At 41.6% G+C, this 15599-nt stretch overlaps 1 protein-coding gene across 5 annotated transcripts in view; it reads right to left on the reverse strand.

The window, feature by feature from the left end:
- Nucleotides 1-15599, reverse strand: part of TMEM187 (transmembrane protein 187) — a 42413-nt gene that overhangs the window by 9555 nt on the left and 17259 nt on the right. The window contains exon 2 of one of the 5 annotated variants that reach the window (XM_073590803.1): nucleotides 13705-13872. The exons of the other annotated variants lie outside the window; for them this stretch is intronic. The gene's annotated coding sequence lies outside the window, so the exon portion shown is untranslated. The remainder of the gene's footprint in view (nucleotides 1-13704; nucleotides 13873-15599) is intronic. 5 annotated transcript variants of the gene reach the window in all.

Genomic DNA, 15599 nt, shown 5'->3' on the forward strand with positions numbered 1-15599 from the left:
GCATACAGTCTAGATCACGTGAAGTCATTATTTCCCCTCTACTCCTCTTTGGTCAGACCTCATCTGGAATATTGTGTCCAGTTTTGGGCACCACATTTTAAAAAAGACATCAACAAACTGGAGCAAGTTCAGAAAAGAGCGACCAGAATGGTGACCGGTCTGCAAACCCTGTCTTATGAGGAAAGGCTGCAGGATTTGGGAATGTTTAGCTTGCAGAAGAGAAGACTGAGAGGAGACTTAATAGCTGTCTACAAATATCTCAAGGGCTGTCACATTGTAGAAGGATCAACTTTATTCTCATTTGCACAAGGAAAGACTAGAAGCAATGGGATGAAACTGAATGGGAGGAGACACAGATTAGATATTAGAAAAAACTTTTTGACAGTTAGAGTGATCAATGAGTGGAACAGGCTGCCACGTGAAGTGGTGAGTTCTCCTTCAATGGAAGTCTTCAAACAGAGGCTGGACAGACATCTGACTGGGATGATTTAGCGAATCCTGCTTTGAGCAGCGGGTTGGACCAGATGGCCCAGGAGGTCCCTTCCAACTCTACGATTCTATGATTCTACAACACAACCAAGGACCTTATGTCATAGACAAACTATGATGCAAAGAGAAGCTGTAAAAAACAGCAATATCACCACATGATCAAATAGTGGAACCCGCTAAGAAAATACCTCATTCATATATAGAATACGATTTTTCAGAATACTGAATTCTATACACCAATATCCTTCCCCTAACTAGATGGCACAAAAAGCCCACCTGATAGGCATATGTAACTATAGCATTTATCAAATAAATACATGTGTAAAAAAGGGGCTACATAAGCCACTATAAAGTGCTTAGCATCAAATAAATGAATATATCTATAGCGCTACAGAAATCTGCCACTTAGTGTTTTACACATCGGTCTGTTCAGCCCTCTACCAGTCATGTATAATATACAGCCATTTTAATCATGGGGTTATGTACACATATATCCCTATCCAAGCTGAAAAATCAGAATAATAAACTAATGTGCACAAATATCTATAGCGCTACAAAACACATGAGGTTTAACAAGTGCATATAGTTATGGCATCACAAAATGTACACATAAGTAGGGCTAAGTAAAATCCTATATGAAAGGCATAGCGGTAAAATCAAAACCCCCAATAAACATGAAAATCATTACCAGTATATTGCACGTGGATGTCCTGGCGTCCTCACTGCCCTGACGCGCGTTTCGATCCCCTTCGTCAGGAGGCGTGTCAGGGCAGGGGGCGTGTCAGGGCAGGGGGCACGCAAGGTATAAATAACGATAGGCACTTCATGATAGGACGGTGAGAAGAGCATAAATTTGAAGCTACCAATGGAGAGCGTGTTACAAAATAACACCGGCAATCACAGCCGGATATGACCCAAGACGCCGCTCTCATACTGAGCACTCCAGGCGCATGCGCTAGTGAGATGGAACGACATTCCTAAGAAAATAATAAACTCCAATGGCGCATGCATCATCAGTGCCTACTTAATATACTGGGGAAGATACGGCACATATGTCGGCTAAGCAGACCCATATAGCTAAAGGAGAAAGCATACTGCGGTCTCGTGGGACAAAATAGGACGTCATAAATGACGTTTTTCTAAACGCCCCACTGTGTGACCGCAAATAGCTTTCTAAAATAGGTTTGCAACCCACAAATGCGCACAATTCCACCAATACATAGTATTGCATACAAATTTATCACTATATGATGACAAAACATAAATGGCCTATATTTAAAATAATTAATATGTCCCCATAACCATATCACCACATATGAAAATAAACTACATATAGTGAATGTTAGGCCTGTTTCACACTTCCGTTTTTTCAAATCCGTCAAAATCCGTTGGTTTCCGTAAAAAAACGGATCCGCCATTTTTTTGCAGGATCCGTTTTTTTGTCCCATAGACTTACATTAGTGGTTACCGCGGATCCGTCAAAAAAACGGATCCGTTTTTTTAAAAACGGATCCGTCTGCATCAGTTTCCGTCAAAAAAACGGAAACGGATCCGTTTGGCGGACACAAAAACGGAAGTGTGAAACAGGCCTTACATGATGAACACAAACCAATATTACATACAAAAATATATTTTTAATCAATTTCTTTTCTTTTAATCCGGACCTCTCCTTCCAATCCTCTCCTTCCGATTAAAATATCGCGATATATGCTTCAGTCGATCACTTTTATGGGAGTCCATTTAGGTCACCCCACGATAGTATTTTCCAATAAACCATTATATTCATCATGATTGGGAATAATTTTCACTGGTGCAAAAACACATGAACTGAAGAAAACAAATAAACAAATTAAAACAAATCCTGCTAAAAAACATTAATAATAAAACCTTGTACATGTACCCCCTACCCCTATTTTAAAATGTCACAACATAAGGAATGAACTAACGATCTCAAAAAGTCTCAAGAAAACTGCCCGAACGGAAGAGGTTCACAAGAAGGCCCCAAACCCAAAATTTTCATTCAAGCCCTGTGGTACAAGGGTTCCCAATCTATAAATCCACTGACATTCTTTCTTAGCTAACCGTTTAATAATGTCACCTCCTCTAATCCCTAAATTAACCACATCAATCCCTTTAATCGAAAGCAAGTGGGGGTTACTATGATGGAATTTCTTAAAGTGACGGGGCAGAGTCTTGAGCAAAGTAATGTCCTGTATAGTTTTAGCCTTCTCTATGATCGCGCACCCGCACTGACTCGTCAGCCCTATATAGATTTTCTTGCAAGGGCATTCGGCCCTGACGAAGGGGATCGAAACGCGCATCGGGGCAGTGAGGACGCCAGGACATCCACGTGCAATATACCGGTAATGGTTTTCATGTTTATTGGGGTTTTGATTTTACCGCTATGCCCTTCATATAGGATTTTACTTAGCCCTATTTATGGGTACATTTTGTGATGCCATAACTATATGCACTTGTTAAACCTCATGTGTTTTATAGCGCTATAGATATTTGTGCACATTAGTTTATTATGCTGATTTTTCAGCTTGGATAGGGATATATGTGTACATAACCCCATGATTAAAATGGCTGTATATTATACATGACTGGTAGTTTTTTTACACATCAGTATGTTCAGCCCTCTAAGTGTCACATTTCTGTGGCGCTATAGATATATGCATTTATTTGATGCTATCCAAGAAGTATCATTTCTCCTTGCGGAGAATGACATGCTAAGCATGTCGAGGTGAGGAGACTTAAAGCCGCAATGCTCCTCTGGGAAATATGCTAATTATGCAAATTGTCTCTTCAGAGAGGAAGAGGACTAGAACTCTAGTGCCACCTATTGGAGGTAGCAATCCTAAAAGTCAATGTTGACCCTTTAATAAGCCTAGTTACATGACTTAGGATAAAAGCCAAGCCAGAATCTCCATTTGCAGACACTGTGTTTCGGGGTACTGCCCCTCATCAGTGCAAAGTGGGAGATCTGGTTTGGCTGTGAGAGAGGCGTCTGACCGATATCCAAGAAGTATCATTTCTCCTTGCGGAGAATGACATGCTAAGCATGTCGAGGTGAGGAGACTTAAAGCCACAATGCTCCTCTGGGAAATATGCTAATTATGCAAATTGTCTCTTCAGAGATGAAGAGGACTAGAACTCTAGTGCCACCTATTGGAGGTAGCAATCCTAAAAGTCAATGTTGACCCTTTAATGAGCCTAGTTACATGACTTAGGATAAAAGCCAAGCACAGTGTCTGCAAATGGAGATTCTGGCTTGGCTTTTATCCTAAGTCATGTAACTAGGCTCATTAAAGGGTCAACATTGACTTTTAGGATTGCTACCTCCAATAGGTGGCACTAGAGTTCTAGTCCTCTTCCTCTCTGAAGAGACAATTTGCATAATTAGCATATTTCCCAGAGGAGCATTGCGGCTTTAAGTCTCCTCACCTCGACATGCTTAGCATGTCATTCTCTGCAAGGAGAAATGATACTTCTTGGATATCGGTCAGACGCCTCTCTCACAGCCAAACCAGATCTCCCACTTTGCACTGATGAGGGGCAGTACCCCGAAACACAGTGTCTGCAAATGGAGATTCTGGCTTGGCTTTTATCCTAAGTCATGTAACTAGGCTCATTAAAGGGTCAACATTGACTTTTAGGATTGCTACCTCCAAAAGGTGGCACTAGAGTTCTAGTCCTTTATTTGATGCTATGCACTTTATAGTGGCTTATTTAGCCCCTTTTTTACACATGTATTTATTTGATAAATGCTATAGTTACATGTGCCTATCCGGTGGGCTTTTTGTGCCATCTAGTTAGGGGAAGGATATTGGTGTATAGAATTCAGTATTCTGAAAAATTGTATTCTATATATAAATGAGGTATTTTCTTAGCGGGTTCCACTATTTGATCATGTGGTGATATTGCTGTTTTTTACAGCTTCTCTTTGCATCGTAGTTTGTCTATGACATGAGGTCCTTGGTTGTGTTGTAAATTCAATGAATTCCTTTATTATGTCTTTTAAAATATTTCAATAAAAAATTGTTTTATTAGCATCCCTTTGCGTTGCCTAATTTAGGAACCAATTGTGTGAATTATAGTCTGATGGGAGTAGTAGTTCCATCAGACGACGCCTAAGTACAATCACTATGGGCTGTTCGTCACATGGGTCCCCGCAGACACAGACACCCGCAGACAGACACACACATTCTCCGCTCACACATTTTCCGCCCATACTTCTTCTGACATGATTTCCTTTGACAATTCTGCAGCGCTTTTGGCAGCAAATCCGCAAACTTTTTTACACCTGCGTATTTGGTGCAGATTTGACTGACTCAATGGAAGTTAATGGGTGAAAAATGCTGCAGATCCGCAGAAAGAATTGACATACTGTGGAAAATAAAACGCTGCAAATAAGGACGGAAATTTCTACAGCATGTGCATAATTCATGAATGTCATTGATTAACATTGTTTAAGTAATCCACTGTGTTTTTGGAGCATTTCCGCGTGGAAAAACCGCTGCGGCAACGCAACAAATCTGCAAAGTGTGCACATAGCCTAACAGTTCCATCAAACACCATATCACATTCACATCTAGAAGCTTTTGTTTTGGCCAACAGATTTTTTTAAATCCACCTCGACAAAGTAGGCTCTTTTGGCATGGCCTTACTCTACTTTAACCTATTAAACATTTGATAAAATATCCAATACTCTTTAGTTACCATATTTTGGGGACTATAAGACGCACATTCTTCCCAAAAAATTTTGGGGGAAAATGGGGGTGCGTCTTATAGTCGGAATATACTTAAAAATAGTGTGGCATCAGCAGGAGTCAGGCGATTCTGTGGCGGTCCTGGTCTGACGCTGCAGGTGGATGATCACACTCCCTTTCCAGCCTGGTGTGGCAGGTTCGACGATGCTCTGTGGTGCGGGGGTCTCCGTCGGCATTTTGTGAAAGCCTGGAGGCCCACCGCACATCCATTGCTGTCATGCGGTGGCCTCAGGGAAAATGGCCGCCGAGGGCGGCGCATGCTCAGATTGAGATCTCGGTGCTGAGATCTCATCCTTTGCATGCGCCGCCCCCCGACGGCCATTTTCCCGCACCAGTCTGGGATGGGAGTCATATCTCCTTCTGAAAATTTGGGGTTCCTCTTATGGTCCGGTGCGTCTTATAGTCCGAAAAATACGGTATATTTTTATTTTTCAATTTTTAAAATAACCAACACCACTACATACAAGGGACAAATACCGTCAAACTATGGCTGGACCACATATTACCACCACATATTGATGGAATAATATCACACACAAGGAACAAGTAACACCACATCATGATCAGATTACATATTACCACCACATAGTAACCGAATACTACAATACTAATTAACAAAAAAACCCCACAATAATAATATTACTATATGTGCCATTATACACAGGAGCTGTGTACATAGTATACTGTATCAGTGTAAAGATAATAGAGTGATCAGTGACATTATACACAGAAGCTCTGTATATACTGTACAGGTAATACCGTGATCACTAGTACAATTTTACACAGCTCTGTATATAGTGTCAGTGTACAGGTAATACAGTGATCACCGGTGACATTATACACAAGAGCTCTGTATATAATATACAGTGTATAGTGTCAGTGTACTGGTAATACAGGGATCAATGGAGACATTATATGCAAGCTCTGTATATAGTGTCAGTGTACAGGTTATACAGTGATCACCGGTGACATTATACACAAGAGCTCTATATATAATATACAGTGTATAGTGTCAGTGCACAGGTAATACAGGGATCAATGGAGACATTATACGCGAGCTCTGTATATAATGTCAGTGTACAGGTAATACAGTGATCACCGGTGACATTATACACAAGAGCTTTGTATATAATATACAGTGTATAGTGTCAGTGTACGGGTAATACATTGACTCACCAGTGAAGACTTTAGTTGAAGTCCTTCATCTTCGCTTTTCTTTTTCATCCAGCACAGACCGCCATTACTTCTTCCAACCAAGACTCGTCTCTGCAGAAAATAATTTAACTAGAGCACCGCTTGCAGAGATTACTTAATTTTTTTTTTTTTTTTTTTTTTACAACTTATACACTACACGAAATGAAGAAAAAAAGATGACATAGTGCCGCCCTGCAAAGTACCAGCACCTCCACCATTGAAAACAGTATCCTCAAAAATAAAATACATCACTGCAATAATATCCATTAATTAGCCCCTACAGTAATAATTTCCCCCATTCTGGCACCCTTGTGTCTCATTTGTGGCTCCAGCCATATGTTCTCCCATCCTGTCCCATATGATCTTCCTATCTGTCTCCATCCTACCCCTAGTGTCCCATGATCCTGCCTCATTTGTCCCATGATCTTGTCTCAGCTTTCCCATTATCCTGCCCCATATGCCTCCTGTCCCATGTGTCTCCATCCTACCCCATGATCCTGTCCCATGTGTCTCCGTCCTGCTCTATGTCTCCATTCTGAACAATGGTCCTGCCCCATCTGTCTAACTCCAGCCCCATGTTTCTCCATCGTGCCAAAAGATCCTTCCCCATCTGTCTCGATCCTGCCCCATGATCCTGCCTAATCTGTCCCCATATTGCGGCTTGCCACTTTCAATTTGAGAGAAAAAAAAAAAAAAAAAAACACTTCTTACCTGGCTATGGTCCAGCAGTGTCATCACCTACTCCATCCATTTGAAGGGCAGTCTCGCCAGCGCATAAGAGTGACATCATAAGCCAGCGAAGTCAGCTGCCAGCCTGTGATTGGCTGGCAGCTTTTAACTATTGCACAGCATTAGAATTTAACTGAACGTGCTTCCGAGGACACAAGTTTAGTTACTGCACCAACAGGATCCTCCTGCCTCAGGGGCCCCCTGAGCAGAGGGGGCCCGGTCTGGGCTCTTCTCTGTATTCCTGCTCACCAGGCCTCATACAGCAGTAAGGACAGTAATGCCCTGATGGCAGCCTTGACCACATCTCCTGGGCAGGGGAGGAAGCAAAAGAGTATACAGATATCACAGCATGTGATCACAGCTGCTACTTTCTGTGAAATTAAATATTTCCCTGCCTATTTTAAAAACTTGTTTTACCTCACAGAAAAAAAATCTTTATCTCACAGAGAATCATTTGTGATCACTTGCTGTTCTTTGAGGTAAAACATTTATTTTAAAACGAGCAGTGAAAAGTCTTACGGAAGGCAGCGGCTGCAATCCCATGTTGTCCTGTCTGTATGCTCTCTTTTGTTTCCTCCCCAGGCCTGCAAGGTCAGACACAGCCAATACATACTACATATCAGGGGCACATGCATAAGATTATCTCAGCACACACAGATATGCAACTTTATTTTTTTTCTATAATCTACAGTATTGATTAAAATGTACTTTGTTGGTTGGACAACCTTTTTAAGGCACATTTAAACATTCTGATAATCAACGATTATAGGTTTGTATAGGGGTACTCTAATTCATAGGGTGATTAGATCATTTATGTGGGTCAAAGAAAAGTTATCATTATCAGCAGCACATTGCTCAGTATAAGGCCAGGGTCACACTAGTGATGAATACGGACGAGTGCTATGCAATAAAACATTGCATAGCATTTGGACCAGTATTCATCTATGGGGCAGCTCCCATTGTTTTTTTCTTGGCTGTTTTCAATGTGCGAGTGGAATAGCAGCATGCCTATAAGCCTATTGGTGCGCGTGAGACAACGCACATCACTTGGATATCACCTGAGTGATGTGCGATCTATACGTTGACCCTGTCAATGGAGATGGAGAAAGTCATTTCTCATCCTCCGCCGCAGCTGTGCGAGAGGCTCAAAGCACAGACGCATAACACTCGGCTTCTGCTCGCAGCAGGAGCCGAGGGTCATTAGCATATCACATCAGATGCTCTCACCCAGGCTATTAATATCAGCTAACACCTGTTTGCTTAGCCTTTACTGGCTAGTTTACAGGGTAACCCCAGAAAAACATTGACATGGGGTCTCCCTATAAAATCGAACCGGCAAAGGCTAGGCAGACAGCTGCAGGCTGATATTAATAGCGTGGGAAGGGGCCATATATATTGGCACCCCCCCTCAGGCTAAAAACATCAGTTCTCAGCCACCCCAGAAATGGCACATCTTACAGATGTGCCAATTCTGGCACTTAGCCTCGCTCTTCCCACTTGCTCTGTAATGGTGGCAAGTGGGGTTCATATTTGTGGGGTTGATGTCACCTTTGTATTGTCGGGTGACATCAAGCCCACAGGTTAGTAATGGAGGCGTCTATAAGACACCTATCCAATACTAATCCTATAGTTCTATGTTAAATAAAGACACAGCCAGAATAAAGTCCTTTATTTGAAAAAAATCACAGACTCCTTTATTGAATCTTAATTAACCATACTTACAGATCGCCTAATCCCGACTCCATTGTCTCCTGCAACAAAAATAAAATAAACCAACATATAATACTATCCTGTCCGACAATCCATAATGCCAAGTGTCCCACGGCAATCTCACATGTAGAACAGTCACATCGGGAGATGTGACTGCTCTACCTGGCCTCCGGCGATACACTGACAGAAGGTAATCGCTCCAGCAGTGTAACACTGCGCTGCCGTGAGAGTTCACCGGAGTTCATCAGCTCCGATGCTCTCACTTACGGCACCAACGCTGTGTTAGAACTTTCTCACCCAGCGGTGCCGTATGTGAGAGCACCGGAAATGAAGAACTCTCACGGCGGCTCAGTGATACACTGCGGGAGCAATTACCTCCTGTCAGTGTATCACCGGTGGCCGGGTGACATCGACGTACGTGGGACACTCTGTAGTAAATAGACTACAGCAGACAGGGAGTATATGTTGGTTTATTATTTTTGACTGCTTGCAGGAGACGCGGATGTCGGGGATTAGGTGTTAGGTGAGTATGTATAGTATATGTGATTGTGTCAATGTTTTGAATTTTTTTCACAAATGGACTCAGGCGCCGGATGATGAGACTATTCTCCCATCATCGGCTCATGCTGTCTGTTATATGTGACAGCCTACATAGCCTGATGGGATTTAATCACACAGAAGTCCTGAAATTTGAAGAACCCCTGTAATTGGGACACATCCCTTACAAAGTACAATAATTCACACAATTGGTTCCTAAATCAGGCAACACAAAGGGATGCTAATAAAACATTTTTTTTATTGAAATATTTTAACCCCTTTCTGACATCAGATGTACTATTCCGTCCATGGGACCCGGGCCCCTATGCCCATGGACGGGATAGTACGTCTAGCGCGATCAGCGGCGCCCACGTGGAGAGCGCCGCTGATCGCGGGCGGGTGTCAGCTGATTATCACAGCTGACACCCGGAACAATGTGTCAGGGGAGGTCACGGACCGCCCCTGACACGTTAATCCCTTGCACATCGCGATCAAACATGATAGCGGTGTACCGGGGGTTAAAGGGAAGCATCGGCAGGGAGGGGGCTCCCTCCGTGCTCCCCTGAGCCCCCCACAGCAGCGCAATGTGCAGCGCTGCTGCGGGGGGCTCTTTCCCTGCAGGCCCCCGAATCCAAGATGGCGACAGGGGCCTTCGGGGGCCTGCAGGGAGCTGACTTCCTCAGTGCCTGCAAAGCGCAGGCATGAGGAAGTCTGCAGCAGTGCCTGTGACAGATCACTGATCTGTCACAGTGATCTGTGATGTGACAGATCAGCGATCTGTCACAGGACAGTGATGTCCCACCTGGGACTATGTAATAAAGTAAAAAAAAAAAAAAAAAAAAAAAAGTGTTAAAATAATTAAAAATAAATCGCCAAATAAATTAGTATATATATATATATATATATATATATATATATATATATATTCCCCAATAAATCCATTTTTTTGAAAAAAAAAAAAAAAAAAAAAAAAAACAACCAGTAAAAGTACACATATTAGGTATCGCCGCGTCCGTAATGACCCGCCCTATAAAACTGTCCCATTAGTTAACCCCTTTAGCGAACCCCTTAAAAAATAAAAATAAAAAAACGAAGCAAAAAATAATGATTTATCATACCGCCAAACAAAAAGTGCAATAACGCGCGATCAAAAAGACGCATATAAATATCCATGGTACCACTGAATACGTCATCTTGTCCCGCAAAAAACGAGCCGCCATACAACATCAGCGAAAAAATTAAAAAGTTATAGCTCGTAGAATAAAGCGATGCAAAAATAATTATTTTTTATATAAAAGTTTTCATTGCATAAAAGCGCCAAAACATAAAAAAAATGACCTAAATGAGGTATCGCTGTAACCATACTGACCCGAAGAATAAAACCGCTTTATCAATTTTACCGTACGCGGAACGGTGTAAACGCACCCCCCCAAAAGAAATTCATGAAACGCTGATTTTTGTTCATTCTGCACGCTGGTTTTTGTTCATTCTGCATCCCAAAAATCGGAAGAAAAAGCGATCAAAAAAGTCACGTGCCCGAAAATGGTACCAATAAAAATGTCAACTCGTCCAGCAAAAAATAAGACCTCACCTGACACGGTGGGTCAAAATATGGAAAAATTATAGCTCTCAATATGTGGTGATGCAAAAACTATTTTTACAATAAAAAGCGTCTTTTAGCGTATCACAGCTGCCAAATATAAAAACCGCCAGAAATAGTAAATCAAACCCCCCGTTATCACCCCCTTAGTTAGGGAAAAATAATAAAATTAAAAGAAAATGTATTTATTTCCATTTTCCCATTAGGGTTAGGGCTCAGGTTGGAGTTAGAATTGGGGGTTTCCACTGTTTGGGCACATCAGGTGCTTTCCAAATGCAACATGGCGTCTGATCTCAATTCCAGCCAATTCTGAGTTGAAAAAGTCAAATGGTCCTCCTTCCCTTCCAAGCTCTGCCATGCGCCCAAACAGTGTTTTACCCCCACATGTAGGGTATCAGCCTACTCAGGACAAATTGCAAAACAACTTTTGGGGTCCAATTTCTCCTGTTACCCTTAGGAAAATAAAAAATTGGGGGCAAAAATATCATTTTTGTGGAAAACAAATGATTTTTTTATTTTCACGCCTGAGCGTTATAAACTTCTGTGAAGCACTTGGGGGTTCAAAGTGCTCACCACACATCTAGATAAGTTCCGTGGGGGGTCTAGTTTCCAAAATGGGGTCATTTGTGGGGGGTTTCCACTGTTTAGGTACATTAGGGGCTCTCCAAAAGCAACATGACACCCGCAGACCATTCCATCAAAGTGTGCATTCCAAAACGTCACTACTTCCCTTCCGATCCCCGACATGTGCACATACAGTAGTTTTCTCCCACATATGGGGTATCAGCGTACTTAGGACAAATTGGATAACAACTTTTGGGGTCCAATTTCTCCTGGTACCCTTGGGAAAGTTAAAAAAATTGGTGACTAAAAGATCATGTTTGTGGAAAAAATACGTATTTTTTATTTTCACGCCCGGGCGTTATAAACTTCTGCGAAGCACTGGGGGGTTCAAAGTGCTCACCACACACCTAGATAAGTTCCTTGGGGGGTCTAGTTTCCAAAATGGGGTCATTTGTGGGGGGTTTCCACTGTTTTGGTACATCAGGGGTTTTCCATTCGCGACATGGTGTCCAATCTCAATTCCAGCCAAAAACGTCAAATGGCGCTGCTTCCCTTCCGAGCTCTGCCATGCACCCAAATAGTGGTTTACCCCCACATGTGGGGTATCATCAGCGTACTCAGGACAAATTGCACAATAACTTTTAGGGTCCTGTTACCCTTGGGAAAATGAAAATTGGGGTGAAAAGATCATTTTTATGGGAAAAATATGATTTTTTAATTGTACCTCTGTACGTTATAAACTTCTGTGAAGCCTTTGTCGGTTCAAAGTTCTCACCACATATCTAGATAAGTTCCTTGGGGGGTCTAGTTTCCAAAATGGGGTCACTTGTGGGGGGTTTCCACTGTTTAGGTACATCAGGGGCTCTCCAAACGTGACATAGGGTCTGAATTCCAGCCAATTTTGCATTGAAAAAGTCAAACGGCGCTCCTTCCCTTCTGAGCTCTGCCATGCGCCGAAACAGTGGTTCCCCCCCACATATCAGGTATCAGCGTACTCCGGACAAATTGCACAATAACTTTTGCAGTCCAATTTCTCCTGTTACCCTTGCTAAAATAAAAAAAAATTGAACCTGAAGTATTTTTTTGTGGAAAAAAGTTAGATGTTCATTTTTTTTTTTTAAATATTCAAAAAATTACTGTGACGCACCTAAGGGGTTAATAAACTTCTTGAATGTGGTTTTGAGCACCTTAAGGGGTGCAGTTTTTAGAATGGTGTCACTTTTGGGTATTTTCTATCATATAGACCCTTCAAAGTGGCTTCAAATGTGATGTGGTCCGTAAAAATAAAATGGTGTTGCACAAATGAGAAATCGCTGGTCAATTTTTAACCCTTATAACTTCCTAACAAAAAAAAAAAATTTGGTTCCAAAATTGTGCTGATGTAAAGTAAACATGTGGGAAATGTTAGTTATCAAGTTTTTTGTGTGCCGTATCTCTGTGATTTAAGGGCATAAAAATTCAAAGTTGGAAAATTGCGAAATTTTCAAAATTTGCCAAATTTCCGCTTTTCTCACAAATAAACGCAAGTTATTTGAATGAAATTTTACCACTAACATGAAGTACAATATGTCACGAGAAAACAATGTCAGAATCACCGGGATCCATGGAAGCTTTCCAGAGTTATGACCTCATAAAGGTATAGTGGTCAGAATTGTAAAAATTGGCCCGGTCATGAACGTGCAAACCATCCTTGGGGGTGAAGGTGTTAAACCTAGAGTGTCTTTCTAAAGATCAGTCAGTCTATAATTAGATAGTTGTGATACCCATCTGCCCGGGCCTGGGTGAAGAATCTGACCATGAAATAGAAGGTTTGACTGATTTATAGAAAAGACTTAGCGAATAAACTCCTGCATGAGCGCCAAGGGAGAGGAGATGGAGAGGACAGGTTCTGACACTGTCTGGTATGCCTCGGAAGACCAAGTCAACGTAATGCTTAATCTGAGTACCAATAAAAATATTACCCACTAGGATTGAATATTTGGAGAAAATACCCTCCAGAGAAAGAGGACATTGAGCAGCTGTCAGAAGATCGCAGACCAGTCTTCACCCTCTCTCCCCCTGCACTCAGTAAATTGGGGGGTGGTCTGCCTTCTAAAAAGAAAGGGTTACCTTGAAAAGGAAGGAAAACTGAGGTATAAGGGTCTAGTCCGCTGATCCTTCTAGCATAACGCCATGCCAATACCACAAACCATAGCAGAGGATTATCCCTGATTGCAGTGGGAACTCTATTTTGTTGTAAATGGAGTAAGGCAGGAAGACTGATCGGTTGACTTGTGTCTATTTTTGAAAAAAAAAACGGACATTTGGTGAAAATTTGGACAATTTTGCAATTTTCCAACTTTTAATTTTCATGCCCTTAAATTAAAGAGATATGTCAAACGAAAAAGTTAATAAATAACATTTCCCACATGTCTACTTTAGGGTGTGTGCACACGCTGCGGATTCTGCTGCGGTTCCGCAGCGGTTTTGGCCGCTGCGGGTCCGCAGCAGTTTTTGTTGCGGTGTACAGTACCATTATTCCCTATGGGAATAAAAAACCGCAGTGCAGACGGTGCAGATTTTTCCGCGCGTTTTTTCTGCGGTTTTAAAACCGCAGAAAGAATTGACATGTCAATGCGGTTTGCCATCTCCTCCATTGAGGAGATGAAAAACAAAACCGCAGAGCAATCCGCAGGTAAAACCGCAGGTCTTTTGACCTGCGGATTTTACAAAATCCGCGCGACCAAATCTGCACTACAATCCACAGCGTGTGCACGTACCCTTACACCAGCACAATTTTGGAAAGAATTTTTTTTTTTTTGTTAGGAAGTTATAAGGGTTAAAATTTGACCAGCAATTTTACCAACAAAATTTGCAAAACCATTTATGGACCACATCACATTTGAATTCATTTTGAGGGGCCTATATGATAGAATGGTCACACTTTTGGGTATTTTCTAAAACCACACCCCTCAAGGTGCTCAAAACCACATTCAAGATATTTTTAACCCTTCAGGTGCTTCAAAGGAATATTTTGAAAAAAAAAAAAATTAAAATTAACATTTAACTTTTTTTTTTTTTTTTTACAAAAACTGACTTCAGATCCAAATTTGTTTACTCTCACAAGGGTAACAGGAAAAAACAGACCCCAAAATTTGTTGTGCAATTTCTCCTGAGCATGCCGGTACCCTATATGAAGGAGAAAACCACTATTTGGGCGCACGGCAGAGCTTGGAAAGGAAGGAGCGTCATTTGACTTATTGAATGCAAAATTTTCTGGCTCAATGTGGGTTTAAACCACTGTTTTGGCGCATGACAGAGCTCAAAATGGAAAGAGCACAGTTTTACTTTTTCGACGCAAAATTGGCTGGAGTTAAGATTGGACGCCATGTCGCGTTTGGAGAGCCTCTGATGTGGCTAAACAGTGAAAATCCCCCACAAATAACACCAATTTGGAAACTAGACCCCCCTCAAGGAACTGATCTACATGTGTGGTGAGCACATTAAACCCTCAGGTCCTTCACAGAAGTTTATAATGTTGAGCCATAAACAAGAAAAAAAAAAAAAATTCCCACAAATAAGTTTTAGCTGAAAATATTGCATTTTCATAACAGTAACAGGAGAAATTGCAACATACAATTTGTTGTGCAATTTCTCCCGAGTACGTCGATATCCAATATGAGGGAGAAAACTAGGGTTTGAGCGCACGGCAGGGCTCAGAAGGGAAGGAGCGTCATTTGACTTTTTGAATGTAAAATTTACTGCAATCATTACCGGACGTTATGTCCCATTTGAAGAGCCCCTGATGTGCCAAAACAGTGGAAAATAACTCCATTTTGGAAACTAGACCCCTCAGGGAATGTATTTAGATGTGTGGTAAGCGCCTTGATCCCCTCAGGTGCTTCACAGAAGTTTATAATGTTGAGTCATGAAAATAAAAAATTCACATTTTCCTCACAAAAATGTTGTGTTAGTCACAAGTTTTTAATTTTTCTAAACGGCTAATAGGAATTATTTTTTACAAC

The sequence above is a fragment of the Dendrobates tinctorius genome, unplaced genomic scaffold (assembly GCF_039654945.1).
Source record: "Dendrobates tinctorius isolate UK_male_01 unplaced genomic scaffold, ASM3965494v1 ptg000120l, whole genome shotgun sequence".
Classification (NCBI taxonomy): Eukaryota; Metazoa; Chordata; class Amphibia; order Anura; family Dendrobatidae; genus Dendrobates; species Dendrobates tinctorius.